Below are 21247 nucleotides of genomic sequence, written 5' to 3' on the forward strand. Positions count from 1 at the left end.
AATGTATGTTTCAGGAACTTAACAGATTTTCTGAGGGTCACACAGAAGCTAGTAATAAAACTGAATTTCCCACTAATATGTTTTGTTTCTATACAAATCAGAGAAATGAGTCATAGACTCATAGGTCACAGAAGCTTCTGAATTTGAAATGTGTTGCTTTAGAATAATACACAAATTCTATGTTGTCTTACATGCCTCTCTGCTGACAAGTATTTCTCAGCATTTATGTACAAAACCCTCCAATCTGTTGGTCTGAAACCCTCATGCCATTGTTGATAGCATCATATTTGGAATATCTTCTCCAAACAGTCAATCCTCCGCAGTAAAAGTGAGCAATGGCATAAATAAACAAAAACATCAGAGAATCTTTAAGACAAAAATCTCTTCTAATTTGAGAAGATACATTTGCCACAGACCGGAAATTCCAATTGATATTGGTTTTCAGTTAATTCCAAGGAAAGACTGAGTCCATGAGAAAGCTCCCACACCCAGCACAGGGACATTACGACAGGAAGTCAGATAGGATTAAAACTTTCCCGTAGATAATCTACAAAGTGAATGACAACATGCAGTTTCAAGTGCAACTAAAAATAGAAAATCCCACCCTCTTGAGTCTGTAAAGGAACATATGATAAGTTAATATCTTGATATTATATCTACACTCGAAGTACTAGCAGCCATCTCATATTTACATTAAGGTGGAAACAGTTTATCTGTTGGGGCTGCATGCATTGTTTCAGGTTTTCAATGCTTAAGAATAGACGAAAATTATTCACTATTGTTGATATTCTGAGACTGATTAATAAATTACTAAATCTACATCTTGGAAACACTCTTGTTGTAGAGCAAAATGTATGGCAAATTATAAATCCCAAACAGAATTCACTATATAATCATATTTATTGCTATGGGGAAAAAATGTGTTAATTATGTTCTTTTTAGTCAAGGAAAAATTGACTTTCTACTGAGCAATAAAGCCATAAAATGCTAGTTTTAACATTTTGGTGTTAATTTTAGCACTTTTTATTTTTAAAAAAGTCAGGCAAGTATTTTGAGTTCAGTGAACCTAAATTCAGGTTTCTCTTGTAAAATCAGTTTAAGCCAAACTAAACTCTTTATTTAAAGGAATATGGTAAATTGACTAAAACCTTATCTTTAAACCAATTCTAATACATGCTCTATGTTTTAGCAAGAATTCTAGCATGTGAACTATACAATATAATCATTTCAAGAGTTGCTTCTTTTGTACTGGATGGTAATAATATCTTCTCCTTGCAGAATCTCACCACACACAATTTCAAAGGCAGGAAGAAAAGGAGAATACCTGAAAGGCTAATTACAGAGCTGGAGAGATACATGATAAAGCATTAAAACAAATGAAATAGATGAATTATCAGAGGGCAGAGCTGAAGACAAATGAACCATATTTAGTACACTAATCCCAAGTGTTTATTTTGCATTCTTCTGGCCTTTAAACATGACAGGTTGTGATCAATTGCTTCCCTTGAAGGCTGGCTGTTTTCCTGCCCTAGTATTTAATTTCTGTTTGATGTTCTTCACTTTGTGTCAATGTATGAACTACTGTTAAGATATATAGCAGCGATTAAAATAATTCATCCATCTGCTTATAATTAAAGACCAAGTTAAATGTAATGACAACTTTATCTAGCAAGCTATCATCTAAAAACAAGGTTGTCCTCACAACAATTTCTCCAGCAGATGAACTGTTCCAGTTAGTATCAGTTCAAAATTTTTCCTTCGGAGAATGGGGATTTTTTTAATCAATGACGTCACTGGATAAGTGAAACGGGAGAAAACACTGAAATAGCCTTTCTTTTCTGTATTAACAAAAATAGTTTCTCGCTGACTAGCTCCAAGTTTGGAGAAGAAAAGCGGCTTTTCCAATTCTGTGAAGAAACTCATAAAAACCCTAGAAGAAAACCTAGGTAATACCATTCAGGACATAGGCATGGGCAAAGACTTCATGTCTAAAACACCAAAAGCAACGGCAACAAAAGCAAAAATTGACAAATGGGATCTCATTAAACTAAAGAGCTTCTGCACAGCAAAAGAAACTACCATCAGAGTGAACAGGCAACCTACAGAATGGGAGAAAATTTTTGCAATCTACTCATGTGACAAAGGGCTAATATCCAGAACCTACAAAGAACTCAAACAAATTTACGAGAAAAAAACAACCCCATCAAAAAGTGGGCAAAGGATATGAACAGACATTTCTCAAAAGAAGACATGCATACAGCCAACAGACACATGAAAAAATGCTCATCATCACTGGCCATCAGAGAAATGCAAATCAAAACCACAATGAGATACCATCTCACACCAGTTAGGATGGCAATCATTAAAAAGTCAGGAAACAACAGGTGCTGGAGAGGATGTGGAGAAATAGGAACACTTTTACACTGTTGGTGGGATTGTAAACTAGTTCAACCATTATGGAAAACAGTATGGCGATTCCTCAAGGATCTAGAACTAGAAGTACCATAGGACCCAGCCATCCCATTACTGGGGATATACCCAAAGGATTATAAATCATGCTGCTATAAAGACACATGCACACGTATGTTTATTGCGGCACTATTCACAATAGCAAAGACTTGGAATCAACCCAAATGTCCATCAGTGACAGACTGGATTAAGAAAATGTGGCACATATTCACCAGGGAATACTATGCAGCCATAAAAAAGGATGAGTTTGTGTCCTTTGTAGGGACATGGATGCAGCTGGAAACCATCATTCTCAGCAAACTATTGCAAGAACAGAAAACTAAACACCGCATGTTCTCACTCATAGGTGGGAACTGAACAATGAGATCACTTGGAAGGAGAACATCACACACCCACACCAGGGCCTATTATGGGAAGGGGGGAGGGGGGAGGGATGGCATTGGGGGTTATACCTGATGTAAAGGACGAGTTGATGGGTGCTGATGAGTTGATGGGTGCAGCACACCAACATGGCACAAGCATACATACGTAACAAACCTGCACATTATGCACATGTACCCTAGAACTTAAAGTATAATAATAAAAAAAAAAAGAATAAAAAAAAAAAAGAATATCAACTCCCTCATAATGCCCATAGTTGTCAGGAACTTTAAATGCTATCACATGCATATGCATATAATGGGCACTATGAATTACGGCTCTTAAAAATCATGACATGAGATGTTCTGGTGATGTATTTAATTTGAATATCAAAAATTCCAAGCAAGGGAAAATGTCTCCTTTAGAGATTTTTGAAGTTAGAAGAGGCTTCCAAGAGTTTAAAGGCTGAAATTGTGGCTCTGCAAAGCCAGCCTCCCAGGTTCAAGCGATTCCCTTGCCTCAGACTCCCAAGTACCTGGGACTACAGGGAGGCACCACCACGCCCAGCTAATTTTTTGTATTTTAGTAGAGATGGGGTTTCAACACTTTGGCCAGGGTGGTCTCAATCTCCTAACCTCGTGATCCACCCGCCTCCGCCTCCCAAAGTGCTGGGACTACAGGCGTGAGCCACCATGCCCGGCCTAGTTATATTTTTTAATAATTTTTTAATACAAAAATCAGAGAGGAAAAATCTAAAATATTCACTTAAATTTCCTACCACCCTGAAATAAATAAAATTACTGATTCATACTTTGTTTAATGCCTTTCTGCTTTTTCTCAACTAGATATACATACACACATACACAGATATAAACAAAACTAAAATCATTGTCCGGGCGCAGTGGCTCACGCTTGTAATCCCAGCACTTTGGGAGACCGAGGCGGGCAGATCACGAGGTCAGGAGATCAAGACCATCCTGGTTAACATAGTGAAACCCGTCTCTACCAAAAATACAAAAAAAAATTAGCCGGGCGTGGTGGCGGCGCTTGTAGTCCCAGCTACTCGGGAGGCTAAGGCAGGAGAATGGCGTGAACCCGGGAGGCGCAGCTTGCAGTGAGCCGAGATCGTACCACTGCACTCCAGCCTGGGTGACAAAGCAAGATTCTGTCTCAAAAACAAACAAACAAAACAAAATTAAAATCATTATTGCACACTGTTTTTGAAAGCTGTTTTTTTTTCATTTTGTTCCATATACCTTATGAATATTTTAATATATTTAAAACAGAATAAAAAATGAAGCCAGTAGTTTTATGTTCAATAGAATATGAAAACCAAAATCTTGTCTTAAATATCCTTTGATCATTCTCTGATAAGCACAGTTTGATTAGCTACCAAAAAAGCTAAAGAACAAAATGAAAATGCTGTAAAAAGACACCTGGAAAAGCCTTTTGGCATGTTTTCATAATCATAATTGACCATCATAAATTTAATAGAATTGCACACCAAGAAATGGCTCATAAATAACTTCATTCAAATGACTTTGCCAAGTCATGTGACCAAGCTATTTTAGACTTTAAATTCATTTTTCTATTTAAGATGATGCTTGAAAACTTCTGGTGACCAAGAAATCAAATCTTGAGAAACCTACCAGAAAATATTTTAGTTTAATTTATCAAAGGAATTAATATATAGATGTTCTGTTTAGAAGACTCATAGTTCAGAGTCCTCAGTATAAAATAAAGGGTAAAACATCTTGTCTGATATACTGCACCAAACATTGTAGGTAATTTAAGAATGTGTGTTGATCATTAAAATCTGCTTTATTTTTGTGACCAAGTATTCTGTGTTAATATTTGGGAGCTAAAGTAAGGTGTCCTCAAGAACTTAGAAATAACAGATTATCTTCAGAGATAAATATAAGAGCAGCCTAACATGAGACAGTATATACAGAGATCAAGTCACCTGATTGGCTCACAGGCTAACAGGCTTGACTATAACCAGATGTAACATACTACAGTAATATATTCTAAAAATCAATGTGTCAATCAAAATAGGGATGGATTGAACAAGACAGTTTATTAACAGTGCCCAGCAAAGCATAATCCAAGAGAAAAGAAGGTCTAACCATTGGAGTTGGTGTGTTTCTTCCAATTCCAATGTAGGGGCACTCCTAGAGTACAATGGGATGCAGGATGAAACCAACAGACATCATTCTATCTTGCCCACTGACAAGGCTAACTTGTTTACTAGAGGTGTCTGACTACCTTGGTCCACTGTTGTTTAGGATTTTTTATCTCTCTTTGTTCCAACGTTGTACTCCCCAGATGACCTTCAAATTCTCAAATCAGTTGGCTACAGAGAAAGGAAGGAAATTGACCTTCTTCATGTGAACATTTCTGGTCTTTACAGCAGTGGTTTCCTATGGTAAATGAACACAATGAGAAACCATACAGTTTGATGACAGGCAAAAAATAAACTCATCATAAATCTCCATTATCCTGTTCCATATGTGATATGGTTTTGAGCTGTGTCCCCACCAAATCTTATGTCAAATTGCAGTCCCCAAAGTTGGAGGTGGGTCCTGGTGGGAGGTGGCTGGATCATGGGGGTGGATTTCTCATGATGGTTTAGCACCATCCCTTAGTGCTGTTCTCATGAAAGTGAGTTCTGGCAAGATCTGGTTAGTTAAAAGTGTGTGGTACCTCTCCCTCTCTTCCTCCTGCTCCAGCCATGTGAAGTGCCAGCTCCCCCTTTGCCTTCCACCATCATTGTAAGTTTCCTGGGGCCTCCCAGAAGCCGAGCAGATGCCACCATGCTGTCTGGACAGCCTGAAAAACCGTGAGCCACTGAAACCTCTTTTCTCTATAAATTGCCCAGCCTCAGGTATTTCTTTATAGAAATGCAAGAATGGACTAATATAATGTGATGGCTCCATTTCTCACTGTGGGTTAATAAATTATTATTCTTAGCCTCATGTATTCTTAGTAATAAGAAGTCAATATATTGAGGCCTGATGATCTTCAAATGGATAGGAAGTAAGTCAGAGGCCTGGCCAATCTCCCCTTAGACACCTCTAACTTTGCTTTAGTTTCTCTCATCTGATACAGACATACCTCACATCTTTGTACTTTCTAGATTGCATGTAGCAGATATTGCATTTTTTATAAATTAAAGGCTTGTGGCACCCTGCCTTGAATTGAGCAATTTTATTGGCACCATTTTTCTAAGAGTACATGCTCACTTTTCTTGAGCACTTTTTGTGAGCTCACTTTTCGTCTTTGTGCCATATTTTGGTAATGCTCACAATATTCAATCTTTTTCATTACTGAAAAAGCATATCTGCTAGAACAATCTGTAATAAGTGATCTTTGATGTTACCACTGTAATTGTTTTGGGGTCTATAAACTGTACCCAAATAAGATACCCAACATAATCCATAAATGTTGTATGTGTTCTGACTGCTCCACTGGCCATTCCCTCATTTCTCTTCCTCTGCTCAGCTCTCTGTGCCCACTGAGAGCATCATATTGAAATTAGGCCAATTAATAACCCCATAATGACCCAGAAGTGTTCGAGTGAAAGGAAGAGTCTCATGTCTCTTACTTTAAGTCAAAAACTATAAATGATTATGCTTAGTGAGCACAGAATATCAAAAGCCAAGATAGGCCAAAAGCTAGGCTTTTTGCCAAACAGCCAAGTTGTGAATGCAAATGAAAAGTTCATGAAGGAAATGAAAAGTGCTACTCCAGTGAATACATGAATGGAAAAAAGCAAAACAGCCTCATTGCTGATATGGAGAAAGTTTGAGTGGTCTGAATAGGAGTTCAAACCAGCCACAAAATTCCCTTAAGCCAAAACCTAATCCAGAGCAAGGACTAACTCTTCGATTCTGTGAAGGGTGAGGGATGAGGAAGCTTCAGAAGAAAAGTTTGAAGCTAGCAGAGGTCAGTTCATGAGGTTTAGGGAAAGAAGCCATCTCCATAACATACAAGTACAGAGGAAAGCAGCAAGTGCTGATATAGAAGCTGCAGCAAGTTATCCAGAAGCTCTAGCTAAGATCCTTGATGAAGGTGGCTACACTAAACAAGAAATTTTCAGTGTAGACAAAACAGCCTTCTATTGGAGAAGATGCCATCTAGGACTTCATAGCTAGAGAGGAGAAGTCAATGCCTGGCTTCAAAGGTTCAAAGGACAGGATGACTGTCTTCTTAGGGGTTAATGCAGCTGATAACTTTAAGTCGAAGTAAATGCTTATTTACCATTCTGATGATTCTAGGGTCCTTAACAATTATGCTAAATCTATTCTCTCTGTGCTCTAGAAATGGAGCAACAAAGCCTGGATGACAGCACATTTGTTTGCAGCATAAATTACTAAATATTTTAAGCCTACTGTTGAGACTTACAGCTCAGGAAAAAAAGCTTCCTTTCAAGATAGTACTACTCATTGACAATGCACCTGGTCACCCAAGAGCTCTGCTAGAAGATGTACAGAAAATTAATGTTGTTTTCACACCTGCTAACACAACATCCATTTTGCAGTCCATGGATCAAGAAGTAATTTTGTCTTTTAAGTCTTATTATTTGTGAAATATATTTCATAAGGCTATAGGTATCACAGGTAGGGATTCTTCTGATGGATCTCACAAAGTAAATGAAAACTTCTGGAAGGTACGCACTATTCTAGATGCCATTAAGAATATTAATGATTCACGAAAAGAGGTCAAAATACCAACATTAACAGACTTAGAAGTTTTTTCCAACACTCATGAATGACTTTGAAGGGTTCAAAATTTCAGTGGAGGAATTCACTAAAGATGAGGTAGAAATAGACAGTGAACTCAAATTAGACATGAAGCCTGAAGATGGGACTCGATTGCTGCAATCTCAAAATAAAATGTAAATGGTTGAGGAGTTGCTTCTCATGCATGAGCAAAGAAAGTGGTTTCTTGAGATGGACTCTGCCCCCAGAAAAGACACTGAACATTGTGGAAATGATAACAAAGGATTTAGAATGTTATATAAACTTGGTTGATAAAGCATTGGCAAGGTTTGAGAGGGTAGACTTTAATTTTGAAAGTTCTACTGTAAGTAAAATGCTTTCAAACAGCATTACATGCTACAGAGAAATCTGTTATGAAAGGAAGAGTCAGTGGATGAGCCAAACTTCATTACTGTCTTATATTTTTAAATTTCCACAGCCACCCTAACCTCCATCAACCATCACCCTGATCAATCAGCAGCCATCAACATAAAGGCAAGACCTTCCCCCAGCAAAAAGATCATGACCTGCTGAAGGATCAGCTGATCATTACATTTCTTAACAAAGTATTTTTTATTTAAGGTATGTACATTGTTTGTTTTAGACACAATGTTATGACACACTTAATAGACTACAGTATAATGTAAACATAACTTTTATATGTACTGGGAAACCAAAAAAAATGTGTGACTCATTTTATTGCTATACTCATTTCACTGCAGTGGTCTGGAACTACACCTACAATATCTTAGAAGTATGCCTATATCTACACACACAAATGCACATAGAGACCATCTGGCAGTGCAGGGGTTAGTTTGTATTTGAGACAACATAAGCAGGACTTGAATTAGAGCATTTTAAGAACCTCCAACATTCAAATTGGAGCATTTTGTTACATGAAGTATTCTCACTCCTAGTTACATGGTAGAAGAATAAAACCAAGTTCATGGATAAGTTTTATACTTTGAATTGTTTAAACCACCAATACATAGTAGTAGTGAAAGTATTAGCCAGTTCCCCCCCAACTCGCAAATAAAGTGTGTACCTGACTCACACAACAAAGCTATTCAGGGCTCCATCCAAGAAGCCAAGAAGTTTTTCCAAGAAGTTTGATGCCTGTTGGCTACAGAGACCCTGAAGGAGAGTTGTGACCATTTTATGAAAGCAATGGGAGGGCACAGCAAACTGGACCACTGTATGTACTGAGACAATGCTGGGGGCCTTGTTAGGAGTGAGTCAAGGATACTGCAGGAGTAGACAGAGACCTGAGGATAAGACAAAGACAGCAATTATTCTCCAAGTTGCTTCTCCAAGAAGCAACAAAGTTGTCTCAGGCCACCCAGAATGCCATGTGCCCTTTGAAGAAAAAGATAGAATGGGAGAAGGACATTTTGCTATCCTCAGGACCCTCTTGTCCACACCCAAAAAATATGAAGTTCCAGTGTGAATCCAGTAAGATTCAAAGGCTCTCCCGATGACAGGCAAACTCGCTCCTTCTGTCTATCAAAACTTCCCACACTCAAGTTTTATTCTTCAGTTTAAGTCTATCAATCCTATTAAAATGTAAATGTTCTAAGTTTGGATTTGAACTTAACCTGGTGTATTCAATAGGGAACTCAAGGGGGCATGAAGGTCAGTGACTTACTAGAGTGGGAGTTAAGCAATAAAGAAAAGAGTTCCTGTGGGTTGAGGACCAGAGGGGTATAAATTGTTCTCCCAAGGAGGAGTAGAAAGTGACCTCTTACATCACCAGACCCACGGTCTCTCATTCACAATGTTGTGAAATCATACTTGACACTCTGATTTCATTTTGCAAAATAGCTTATAATGGAAGCTGTTACAATTCATTATTTGTCTTCTGATGAAGGTTACAATGTAATGATTTTCAGGAAAAAAATACTAATCTTTCTTACACAATAAAGTATTTTGTTACTATTCTTCATGTGTTAGAAAGTAATGAGAAAACATTTGGAATGATTCGAGTTTATTGTAATTATTGCTCATCCTGAAAGCTTGGATGAGTGCAAGTGACAAGATCTAACTTGTTTCTGCTTAAACTCGGCCAGGTTTTAAATTAGGTCCCCCAAGATGAAAGGCTAATGCCTCAAAGACCAATATATGTTTAATCATTTTTAATGTAAAAGCAACGTTTAGAAGAAAACAATTGTTAATTGTTAACAACATAAGTAAATATACATAAAGAAGGCAGCTTTTTTGTCCAAAACAATCATTTCAACAAGGAGAAGTACAAAAATAGGAATCCAATAGAAAAGTGAATCTTCCTCAGTAGGGTTTTCAACAAAATAGGTTTTGCCTCCTTCCTCCCTCTTACCAAGCTAACTTTGACTCTATTGTTCCAAGCGCTCACCAATAAGAAATATATCAGAAATTTTTAAAAAGATAACAAATCTTCACCCAATATAAACCCAGTTGTGAATGGATATTTTAATAATAACAATACGCTCTGTGTCTTTGATAATGCCAAACTGAAGCTTGGCAAACGCCCAGGGCAGGGAGAAACAAGGGGCACAGGCATGAACTATGTTTCTGTTTATATTCCCTTCCCAAAGCTATGATTTAAGCATGGGATTCTGCCTTAATCACAGACACTTAGTAAATGAAAGTGGCTTATATTTCTCAAATAAGTTTGAACCTCTTTGGTCTGGCAGAAAGTCAAACTTCCCAAATATTTTTATGTAGAACCATCTCCAGTCAAATAAAAGGCATAATTAGACAATCAAAGATCTATAAGACTACATAAAGAACATCTGGGTAATTTGTTAACTAGCTGATGTTTAGTCCTCCAGTTATAATACAGGCTTTATGTAACATATATTTTAGAACTAGTATAATATAGGTTTTATGTGATATACATTTATAACAAGTACATATGGTATATATTTTATAACTAGCACAAGTATGTATGTGGTATTCATTTTACAACTAGTATAATATAGATTTTTGTGGTATACATTTTATAACTAGTACATATTATAACAATAGCCCATGCTGTAGTATACTATGGCATGTAATATCAAGAGTTTTGAAGATAAATAACAAAGATTATATAATCTCATATTGTTTCATCAGTAAAAAAGCTATAATGTTAAGAAAATACTTTAATAAACTCCACTCATTATTGTTTCCTATCCGGACAAAAATGAAATACTGTTAACATTTCTGTTCCAACCAGAACTGAATCTGGTTCAGGCCAAACAGTACCAGATAGGTTTGGAAACGCTTTCAGATAAGCATCTAGCTCTGAATCTCTGAACTCTACAATATCAACCATTTTTATAAGCCTGTTGATACATTCCGATACTTAAATAAGATACAGCCTTCTGATGCCTAACCACAAGATATATACACACAGAAAATGAGGGGGAAAGGTCACCAAGGAGCGACACAGATTATACCAGAAACTGATCCATGAAGTATAATTGGGAAGCTGAAGATGATTTACATGTTTAAGGACCAGATGATTAAAAATAGACGGTAAATCTAAAGAAATGAGGGAAAATCATTTTGAACTTAAAATACTAAAACTAAATTATCCAAGTATAAGAATTATAGTACACTTAGCAACACTTTTTTTTTTCCTGCTTTTTGGACAAGATAGCCCACTTTTGAACTTTGCACTAGATTCTGCAAATTATGTAGTGTGCCCTACTTCCTGTCTTATTCCAAAGTCCTAGATGTCCAAAAACATATGAGAAAAAAAAAATGGCCAGGAGCAGTGGCTCATGCCTGTAATCCCAGCAGTCTGCATGGCCAAGGTGGGCAGATCACCTAAAGCTGGGAGTTCGAGACCAGCCTGACCAACATGGAGAAACCCCGTCTCTACTAAAAATACACAATTAGCCGGGTATGGTGGCATATGCCTGTAATCCCAGCTACTCGGGAGGCTGAGGCAGGAGAATCACTTGAACCCGTGAGGCGGAGGTTGTGGTGAGCCGAGATGGCACCACTGCACTCCAGCCTGGGCAACAAAAACGAAATTCCATCTCAAAAAAAAAAAAAAAAAAAAAAAAAAAAAAAATTCTTAGCTGTTTTTGAATAACAATGAAGGGGTACCTAAATCTATGAAGAATTATTTAAAAAATGAAAAGAGATGAGACTGCATTTTTAAAATGCAAAAATGTGTGTGTGGAATATCTACCATAAAGGGTGAAAGAGGATCCAGGGTACTCCAAGTCAAAATCTGCACATACAAGACTTGGGGGAACCTAAGTAGAAACCGCCAGACTCGTTGACTTATCCACACTCTCTTCTTTATTCTCACTAAACCAAGCAGAGTGCAAGAAAAGTATGCGACCCAAGTCACGAGCAGAGAACATTAGAGCTTCTAGACTAGGGTTAAAGAAGTATCTCAGGAGGCTAACATCACTTAGGAGAAACAAACTAGTCACTGGTTCATTTCACAGCACAATAGCCTTCTACCAGCCTCCTGCAATTTCTGAAGATAGGCTGAAGGGAACTGATAAGACTTTCATAAACTGGGCTCTCAGATAACATAGATAAACACAGAAAATGTTTAACAAACATTTGAAGAATGCTGACATAAAAAGAGTCACCAAACTAAACCAAAGAACAACTTCCATCTGCCAAAGCTGGACAAATCAAGAAAGCAAACAAAATAAGCCTATAGAATATATGTAACCAATGTCCTTACAAGATGTGAGAGAATATAGAAACCACGGGGGAAAATTAAAAATTTAATCCTAGAGTTTAAAAAGATCAATAGATGGAGAAAATAGCTGAATGGATACAGCTGTTTTAATTATGTAAAAATAATGTTATTTTAACATTATTACAATGCACACACTAGAAGGTTCCCTGGTGCTCCTTACAAGTTAATAACTGCCCTGCTCTCTCCCACAAAACCGGGAAACCACTACTCTGATTTCTATCACTATGGATTACTCTATGGGAATATAGTAGAAAGTAACTTTAAAAACAGAAAAAGCACTTAAAAATTATCCAAAAGTATGTACAAAAGGAAAAAAATTAAAAACATATGAAAGAGAAGTTAAAGAGACATAAAAAATATCGCCCAGTTTACCAAAGAATGTCTACTACAGTTCCAAAAAGAGAGAAAAAAGGAATCATTACACTTCAGCTTCAAAGAAGCCCTTGAGTCCTAGGCAAAATGAATAAAATAGACTATAACTAAGCCCAACATGGAAAAATTCAGAAAGCTGAGAATAAAGAGAAAAGTCTTACCAGAAGACTGGTAAGAAGAAAGTGGAAAATAGATAATGCACTTTGATAAAAGAATGAGATTTATATTGGACTTGTCTTCTAGTAATATCAGATGAAAAAAGACAATAGAACAATGTTTCCCAAGATCTGAGGGAAAATCATTTTGAACTTAAAATACTAAAACTAAATTATCCAAGTATAAGAATGAAAAAGGAGCATTTTCAGACTCAGAAAGTTCTGAATGAATTACAAAAGGATGTGCTCTAGCAAGAAGAAAAGTTAATCCAAACTTAAGGAATCAGTTACAATAACCAATAATTCAAGTGATGACCACAAAAAACATTTAACAAGAATCTAACCTTTCAGATGATATCTCTGAGAAACATGAGGTAGGATGATGGAAGAAAAAAAGTTGAAAAAAATAGTAAAAAGAACAAAATTGTTGATGACATCTCTGGAAGATCATGTGGTAGGGAGAGGAGAAACTGGAGAGGAGTAAAAGTGAATATTCTTGTGTTGTTTGTGAGAGAATGTAAATACAGACCGATTCATTGATAAAAAGGCAAATCAACGTTTAAAGATGTTCATTAAAAGTGTAAGAGCAACCATTCAAAGAATCAAAATAGAATATTTAACTTCCAAACCACTGAAGAAGAAAAATAGGTCCAAGAGACTTTGGTCAGTCTAAAACTGCCTGAAAAAAAAGAACACACATGAGAACATAAAACAAAAAATAAGTAACATGAATGAATCCAAATATTTTGTGAATGTAATCGGTTTGCTATATCCTATTACAAAACATAGACTTTCAGCTTAATTTTTTAAATGTAGTTATATATTAAGAGACATTTCTATGAATAACAAAGATTAAAAATAGAGATTAGGTATGGGAATTATGACAGATGGGAGGGAGGACTATATTGCATCCTGGACAGAGCAGCATACGGAGGCCTGCTATGTAAATTTTAGCTCCAGATTGACTGCAAGAACAAACCAGCAATCCTGAGAGGACCCACAGACCCTCTGAAGGAAATGGACTGCTCCTGCAGGACTGGGGAGACACCCTAAATACTGTGAGTGCCCCAACTGTGCAAGTGGGAAAGGGAGGCCCTCCTCTTACAAACAGACATCCGCACTGGAAAAGCTGAAGATCTGTTTGTGGGAGAAATTTCCGACTTTTCCTAGAGCTGAGTCAAGTTACAGAGCTGAGCGAAAGACAGTGGTACAAGAAGTAGCAGAAAGTTCCTGAGAGTTCGCTGGGTCCCCAAGCAGCCCATTCCTGCCTGGCGTCACAGGGATCCACTGGGAGGGTGGCTAGAGGAGCAGGGGGTAAAACTCCACAGGGCGAAGGAATTCCCTAGCTGAACTTTGTAACAATTTGAAGGGGGCAAGAAGCCTCCTGGCTAAAACTTGGGGAAGGGCACGAATCTGGCATGGAGACTTCACAGGCTGGAGAAGAACTAAAGCCTTTTTCTTTCACAGCTGGGAGGCGGACAGCCTCGGGAAAGTTTTTAAGTCCATCTTGCCCTCTGCCTGGAAACAGACTCAGGGCAGTTTGCTGACAGGGTGGGAGGGGGGCACGGTGAGAGTGAGGAGACTGGCCCTTCAGTTTGCATGGGAGCTGGGTGAGGCGTGTGACTGCTGGCTTTCCCCCACTTTCCTGACAACCTGCATGACTCAGCAGAGGCAGCCATAATCCTCCTAGGTACACAATTCCAGTGGCCAGGGAAACTCACCCCCATCCCCCACAGCAGCCATAGCAAGATCTGCCCCAGGAGAGTCTGAGCTCAGATATGCCTAGCCCCACCCCCAACTGACGGTCCTTCCCTATCCACCCTGGTAGTGGAAGAGAAAGGGCACATAATCTTGGGAGTTCTAGGGCCCCGCCCACTGCTGGTTCCTCTCCATACTACTATTGCAACTGATGCTTTCTGGAAAGCACCACCTCCTGGCAGGAGGCCAACCAGCATAAAAATAGAGCATTAAACCACCAAAGCTAAGGAACCTCATGGAGTCCATTGCACCCTCTGCCACCTCCACCAGAAAAAGTACTGGTATCTGTGGCTGAGAGACTCATAGATGGTTCACATCACAGGACACTGTGCAGACAACCCCCACTACCAGTCCAGAGCTGGGTAGACTCCCTGGGTGGCTACAACCAGAAGAGAGACAACAATCACTGCAGTTCAGCTAACAGGAACCCACATCCATAGGAAAAGGAGGAGATTAGTACATGAAGGGAACACTCTGTGGGAAAAAAGAATCTGAACAACAGCCTTCAGCCCTAGACCTTCCCTAGGACAGAGCCTACCCAAATGAGAAGAAGCCAGAAAAACCAACTCTGGCAATATGACAAAACAAGGGCTCTTCCACACCCCGCAAAAAAATCACACTAGGTCACCAGCAATGGATCCAAACCAAGACGAAATCCCTGATTTACGTGAAAAAGAATTCAGGAGGTTAGTTATTGAGCTTATCAGGAAGGGATCAGAGAAGGGTGAAGCCCAAGGCAAGGAAATCCAAAAATGATACAAGAAGTAAAGGGATAAATATTCAAGGAAATAGATAGCGTAAAGAAAAAAACAATAAAACTTTCAGGAAAATTTGGACGCACTTTTAGAAACGCAAAATGCTCTGGAAAATCTCAGCAATAGAATTGAACAAATAGAATAAAGAAATTCAGAGCTTGAAGATGAGGTCTTTAAATTAACCCAATCCAACAAAGACAAAAAATAATAAGAAAATACGAACAAAGCCTCCAAGAAGTCTGGGATTATGTTAAATGACTAAACCTAAGAATAATCAGTGTTCTTGAGGAAGTAAAGGATTCTAAAAGCCTGGAAAACATATTTGGGGGAATGATCAAGGAAAACTTCCCCAGCCTTGTGAAAGACCTAGACACCAACATACAAGAAGCACAAAGAATACCTCGGAAATTCATCACAAAAAAAGATCTTCACCTAGGCACGCTGTCATCAGGTTATCCAAAGTTAAGAATATTACTTCCTTAAATTTATTGAGGTTTGTTTTATGGCCTATTGTATGGTCTATCTGAGAAAGTTCCATGCACTCCTGAATAGAATGTGTATTCTGTGGTTGTTGGATGAAGTGTTCTGTATATACCTGTTAAGTCAATTTGGAAGGAAGGAATCTTAAGAACTGTGAGACAGAAGCTCCAAGTAACCTATAAAGGAACCTTGTCAGATTAACAGCAGATTTCTCAGCAGAAACCCTATAAGCTAGAAGAGATTGGGGATATATCTTCAGCCTCCTCAAACAAAGTAAGTATTGGCCAAGAATTTAGTATCCAGTGAAACTAAGCATCATATATGAAGGAAAGATAGTCATTTTCAGACAAATAAATGCTGATAGAATGCACCATTATCAAGCCACCACTACAAGAACTACTAAAAGGAGCTCTAAATCTTGAAACAAATCATGGAAACACATCAAAACAGAACCTCTTTAAATCATAAATCACACAGGACCTATAAAACAAAAATACAAGTTAAAAAGCAAAAACAACAACACAAAAAAGTACACAAGCAACAAAGAGAGTGATGAAAGCAATGGTACCTTACATTTCAATAATAACATTGAATGTAAATGGCCTAAATACTCCACTCAAAAGCTACAGAACCATAGAATGGATAAGAATCACCAACCAACCATCTGCTGCCTTCAGGAGACTTACCTAAAACATAAGGACTCACATAAACTTAAAGGGGTGGAAAAACACATTTCATGCAAATGGACACCAAAAGTGAGCAGGGGTAGCTATTCCTATATCAGACAAAAAAAGCAAGAGCAGTTAAAAGAGACAAAGAGGGACATTATATAATAGTAAAAGGCCTTTTCCAACAGGAAAATATCACAATCCTAAACATATATGCACATAACACTACAGCTCCCAAATTTGTAAAACAATTACTAATAGACCTAAGAAATAAGATAGACAGCAAGACAATAATAGTGAAGGATGTCAATACTCCACTTACAGCACTAAACAGGTCATTAAGACAGAAAGTTAACAAAGAAACAATGGATTTAAACTATACCTTGGAACAAATTGACTTAACAGATATATACAGAACACTTCATCCAACAACCACAGCATACACATTCTATTCAACAGCACATGGAACTTTCTCCAAGAGAGACTATATGATAGGCTATAAAATAGGCCTCAATAAATTTAAGAAAATTGAAATTATATCAAGCACTCTCTCAGACCACAGTGGAATAAAACTGCAAATCAACTCCAAAAGGAACCTTCAAAACCATGCAAATACATGGAAATTAACCTGCTCCTGAATGAGCATTGGGTCAAAAGCGAAATCAAGTTGGAAATTTAAAAATTCTTTGAACTGAATGACAATAATGACAAAACCTATCAAAACCTCTGGGATACAGCAGAGGTGGTGCTAAGAGGAAATTTCATAGCCCTAAACACCTACATCAAAAAGTCTGAAAGAGCACAAACAGAAAATCTAAGATCACACCTCAAGGAACTAGAGAAACAAGAAACCAAACCCAAACCCAGCAGAAGAAAGGAAATAACCAAGATCAGAGCAGAACTAAAGGAAATTGAAACAAAAAAAAAATACAAAACATAAATGAAACAAAAAGTTGGTTCTTTGAAAGCATAAAAAAAAAATTGATAGACCATTAGCAAGATTAACCAAGAAAAGAGAAAATCCAAATAACCTCACTAAGAAACAATTGCTGGAAAAATACAACCCTCCTAGCTTAAATCAGGAAGAATGAGATACTCTGAAAAAAACAATAACAAGCAGCCAGATTGAAATGGTAGTTTAAAAATTACCAATAAAAAAAGGTCCGGTTGGGCACAGTGGCTCAAGCCTGTAATCCCAGCACTTTGGGAGGCTGAGACAGGCGGATCACGAGGTCAGGAGATTGAGACCATCCTGGCTAACAGGGTGAAACCGTCTCTACTAAAAAATACAAAAAAATAGCCAGGCGAAGTGGTGGGTGCCTGTAGTCCCAGCTACTCGGGAGGCTGAGGCAGGAGAATGGTGTGAACCCAGGAGGTGGAGCTTGCAGTGAGCTGAGATCCACTGCACTCCAGCCTGGGAGACAGAGCAAGACTCCATCTCAAAAAAAAAAAAAAAAAGTCCAGGACCAGACAGATTAACAGCAGAATTCTACCAGACATTCAAAGAAGAATTGGTACCAATCCTTTTGACACTATTCCACAAGATAGAGAAAGAAGGAATCCCCCGTAATTCATTCTATGAAGCCAGCATCACCCTAATACCAAAACCAGGAAAGGACATAACCAAAAAGCAAAACTACAGAACAATGTCCTTGATGAATATAGATGCTAAAGTCCTTAACAAAGTACTAGCTAACCGAATCCAACACCATATCAAAAAGATAATCCATGATCCACCTTGAATTTTTAGTTCCCATAATCCCCACGTGTGGGACCCAGTGGGAGGTAATTGAATCATGGGGTGTTTTTCTCCATGCTAATCTTGTGATAGTAAGATCCCACAAGATCTGATGGTTTTATAAGGTGCTTCCGCCTTCACTCAGTTCTCATTCTTATCTTTGATGCTGCCATGTGAAGAAGGATCCATTTACTTCCCCTTCTGCCATGATTGTAAGTTTCCTGAGGCCTTCCCAGTCCTGCAAAACTGTGAGTCGATTAAACCTCTTTTCTTTATAAATTACCCAGGCTCAGGTATTTCTTCATAGCAGTGTGAAAACTAATATAGTAAATTGGTACCAGATAGAGGAGCACTGCTCTAAAGATATCCGAAAATGTGGAAGTGATTTTGGAACTTTGTAACAGGCAGAGGTTGAAGGAGTTTGGAGGGCTCAGAAGAAAACAGGAAAAATGGGAAAGTTTGAACTTCCTAGAAACTTGGAGGCCTCAGAAGACAGGAAGATGTGGTAAAGTTTGGAACTTCCTAGAGACTTGTTGAATAGCTTTGACCAAAATGCTGATAGTGATATAGACAATGAAGTCCAGGCTGAAGTGGTCTCAAATGGAGATGAGAACTTTCTGGGAACTGAAATAAAGATCACTCTTGCTATCCAAAGAAACTGTTGGCATTTTGTCCCTGCCCTAGAGATCTGTGGACTTTGATTTTGAGAGAGATAATTTAGGGTATCTGGCAGAAATTTCTAAGTGGCAAAGTGTCCAAGAGGGAGCAGAGTATAAAAGTTTGGAAAGTTTGAAGCCTGACATGATAGGAAAGAAAAACTCATTTTCTAGGGAGAAATTCAAGCCTGCTGCATAAATTTGCATAATTAATGAGCTGAATGTTAATCACCAAGACAATAAGGAAAATGTCTCCAAGGAATGTCAGAGACCCTCCCATCACTGGCCTTCAGGCATAGGAGGAGAACAATGCTTTTGTGGACCAGGCCCAGGGCCCCCTGATATGTGTAGCCTCGGGACATGGTGCCCTGCATCCCAGCTGCTTCAGTTCCAGCCATGGCTAAAAGGGGCCAAAGTACAGCTTGGGTCATTGCTTCAGAGGGTGCAAGCCCCAAGCCTTGGCAGCTTTCACATGGCATCCGTCCTGTGGGTGCACAGAAGACAAGAATTGAGGTTTTGGAACCTCCACCTAGATTTCAGAGGATGTATGGAAACACCTGGATGTCCAGGCAGAAGTTTGCCATAGGAGCAGAGCCCTCATGGAGAAACTCTGCTAGGGCAGTGTGGAAGGGAAATGTGGGATTGGAGCTCCCACACAGAGTCCCTCCTGCCTATTGGAGCTATGAAAAGAGGGCTATTGTCCTCCAGATCCCAGAATGGTAGATCCACAGACAGCTTGCAGCATGTGCTGAAAAAGCCAGACACTCAACATCGGCAGTGAAAGCAGCCAGAAGGGGGGTTGTATCCTGCAAAACCACAAGAGCAGAGCTGCCCAATACTGTAAGGGCCCACCTTTTGCATCAGTGTGCCCTGGTTATGAGACGTGGAGTAAAAGGAGATCATTTTGGAACTTTAAGGTTTAATGACTGCTCCATTGGATTTTGGATTTGCATGGGGCCTGTAGCCCCTTTGTTTTGGCCAATTTCTCCCATCTGAAATGGGTGAATTTACCTAATTCCTATACCTTCATTATACCTAGGAAGTAACTAGCTAGCTTTTGATTTTACAGGTTCATAGGTGAAAGAGACTTGCCTGGTCTGAGATGAGACTTTAGACTTGAACTTTTGAGTTAATGATGGAATAAGTTAAGACTTTGAGTGACTGTTGGAAAGGTATGATTGTGTTCTGAAATGTGAGGACATGAGATTTTGGAGGGGCCAAGGTTGGAATAATATGGTTTCGCTTTGTCCCCAGCCAAATATCATCTTGAAATCTAGTTCTCATAATCCCCATATGTCATGGGATGGACCCAGTGGGAGGCAACTGATTCACGGGGAAGCTTTTCCCATTCTATTCTTGTGACAGTGAGTACATTCTCAAGAGATCTGATGGCTCTATAACGGGCTTCCCCCTCTGCTCAGTTCTCATTCTTCTCCTTGCTGCTGCCATGTGAAGAAGCAAATGTTTGTTTGCCCTTCTGTCATGATAGTAAGTTTCCTGAGGCCTCCCCCACCATGCTGAACTGTGAGTCAGTTAAAACTCTTTCCTTTATAAATTACCCAATCTTGGATATGTCTTTATTAGCAGTGTGAGAATGGACTATACATTGATATACACAACAACATGGATAAATATGAAAAAGAATTATACTAAGTGAAATAAGTAAAACACAAAAAGAGTACCTACCATATGATTCTATGTGTATGAATTTCAAACTTGGCCAATATTAATCCATAGTGATAGAAATCAGAGTAAAAAGTTGCCTGGTGTGTGGGTGGGGTGGGGGTGAAGCTGGGGCAGAAATTAACTTAGAAGGACGACCAGGAAATGTTTTGGTATGTGCATTATAATAATGTTAAAATAAAATAATGAAGTATAGTTAAAATAGTTAAAAGCTAAACAAAAATAATGAAAATGAAACAATCTTTTTATTATCTAAAATTATTCTGATAATCAGATAACCTACACCTCAATGAATTTTAACAATTTCACAATTTGAGATTGCATAGCTGAAAAAGAAAATATTTAATTAAATTTGCACTGTGTCCTTGAGAATGCACAAAACGTGAACAGCTGCTATGAGGAAACACAATGGCAGAGTCAATACTAAGTAAAAATAATCAGGCATCAGTTTTCTTCCTATCAGTATTAAATTATCCTAGAAATATCAAATGAGAAAGGAAAATAAGTCTCAATAAATCGTCACTTTAGACCTCTTACTGTTAGACAAGTAAAAGATGTAACCATCCAGAATGGGGTCTTCCTATTGTCACCCCAGAGTAATCACCACCTGTAATCTTTTCTTTATGTACATCCCAGATCAGTGTAGCTGTAATTTAAGCCTCTGCACTATTGTTCCGCCTTCTGTTTATATGGATCTCAAAGG

Source organism: Macaca mulatta, chromosome 10 (assembly GCF_049350105.2).
Source record: "Macaca mulatta isolate MMU2019108-1 chromosome 10, T2T-MMU8v2.0, whole genome shotgun sequence".
Taxonomy (NCBI): Eukaryota; Metazoa; Chordata; class Mammalia; order Primates; family Cercopithecidae; genus Macaca; species Macaca mulatta.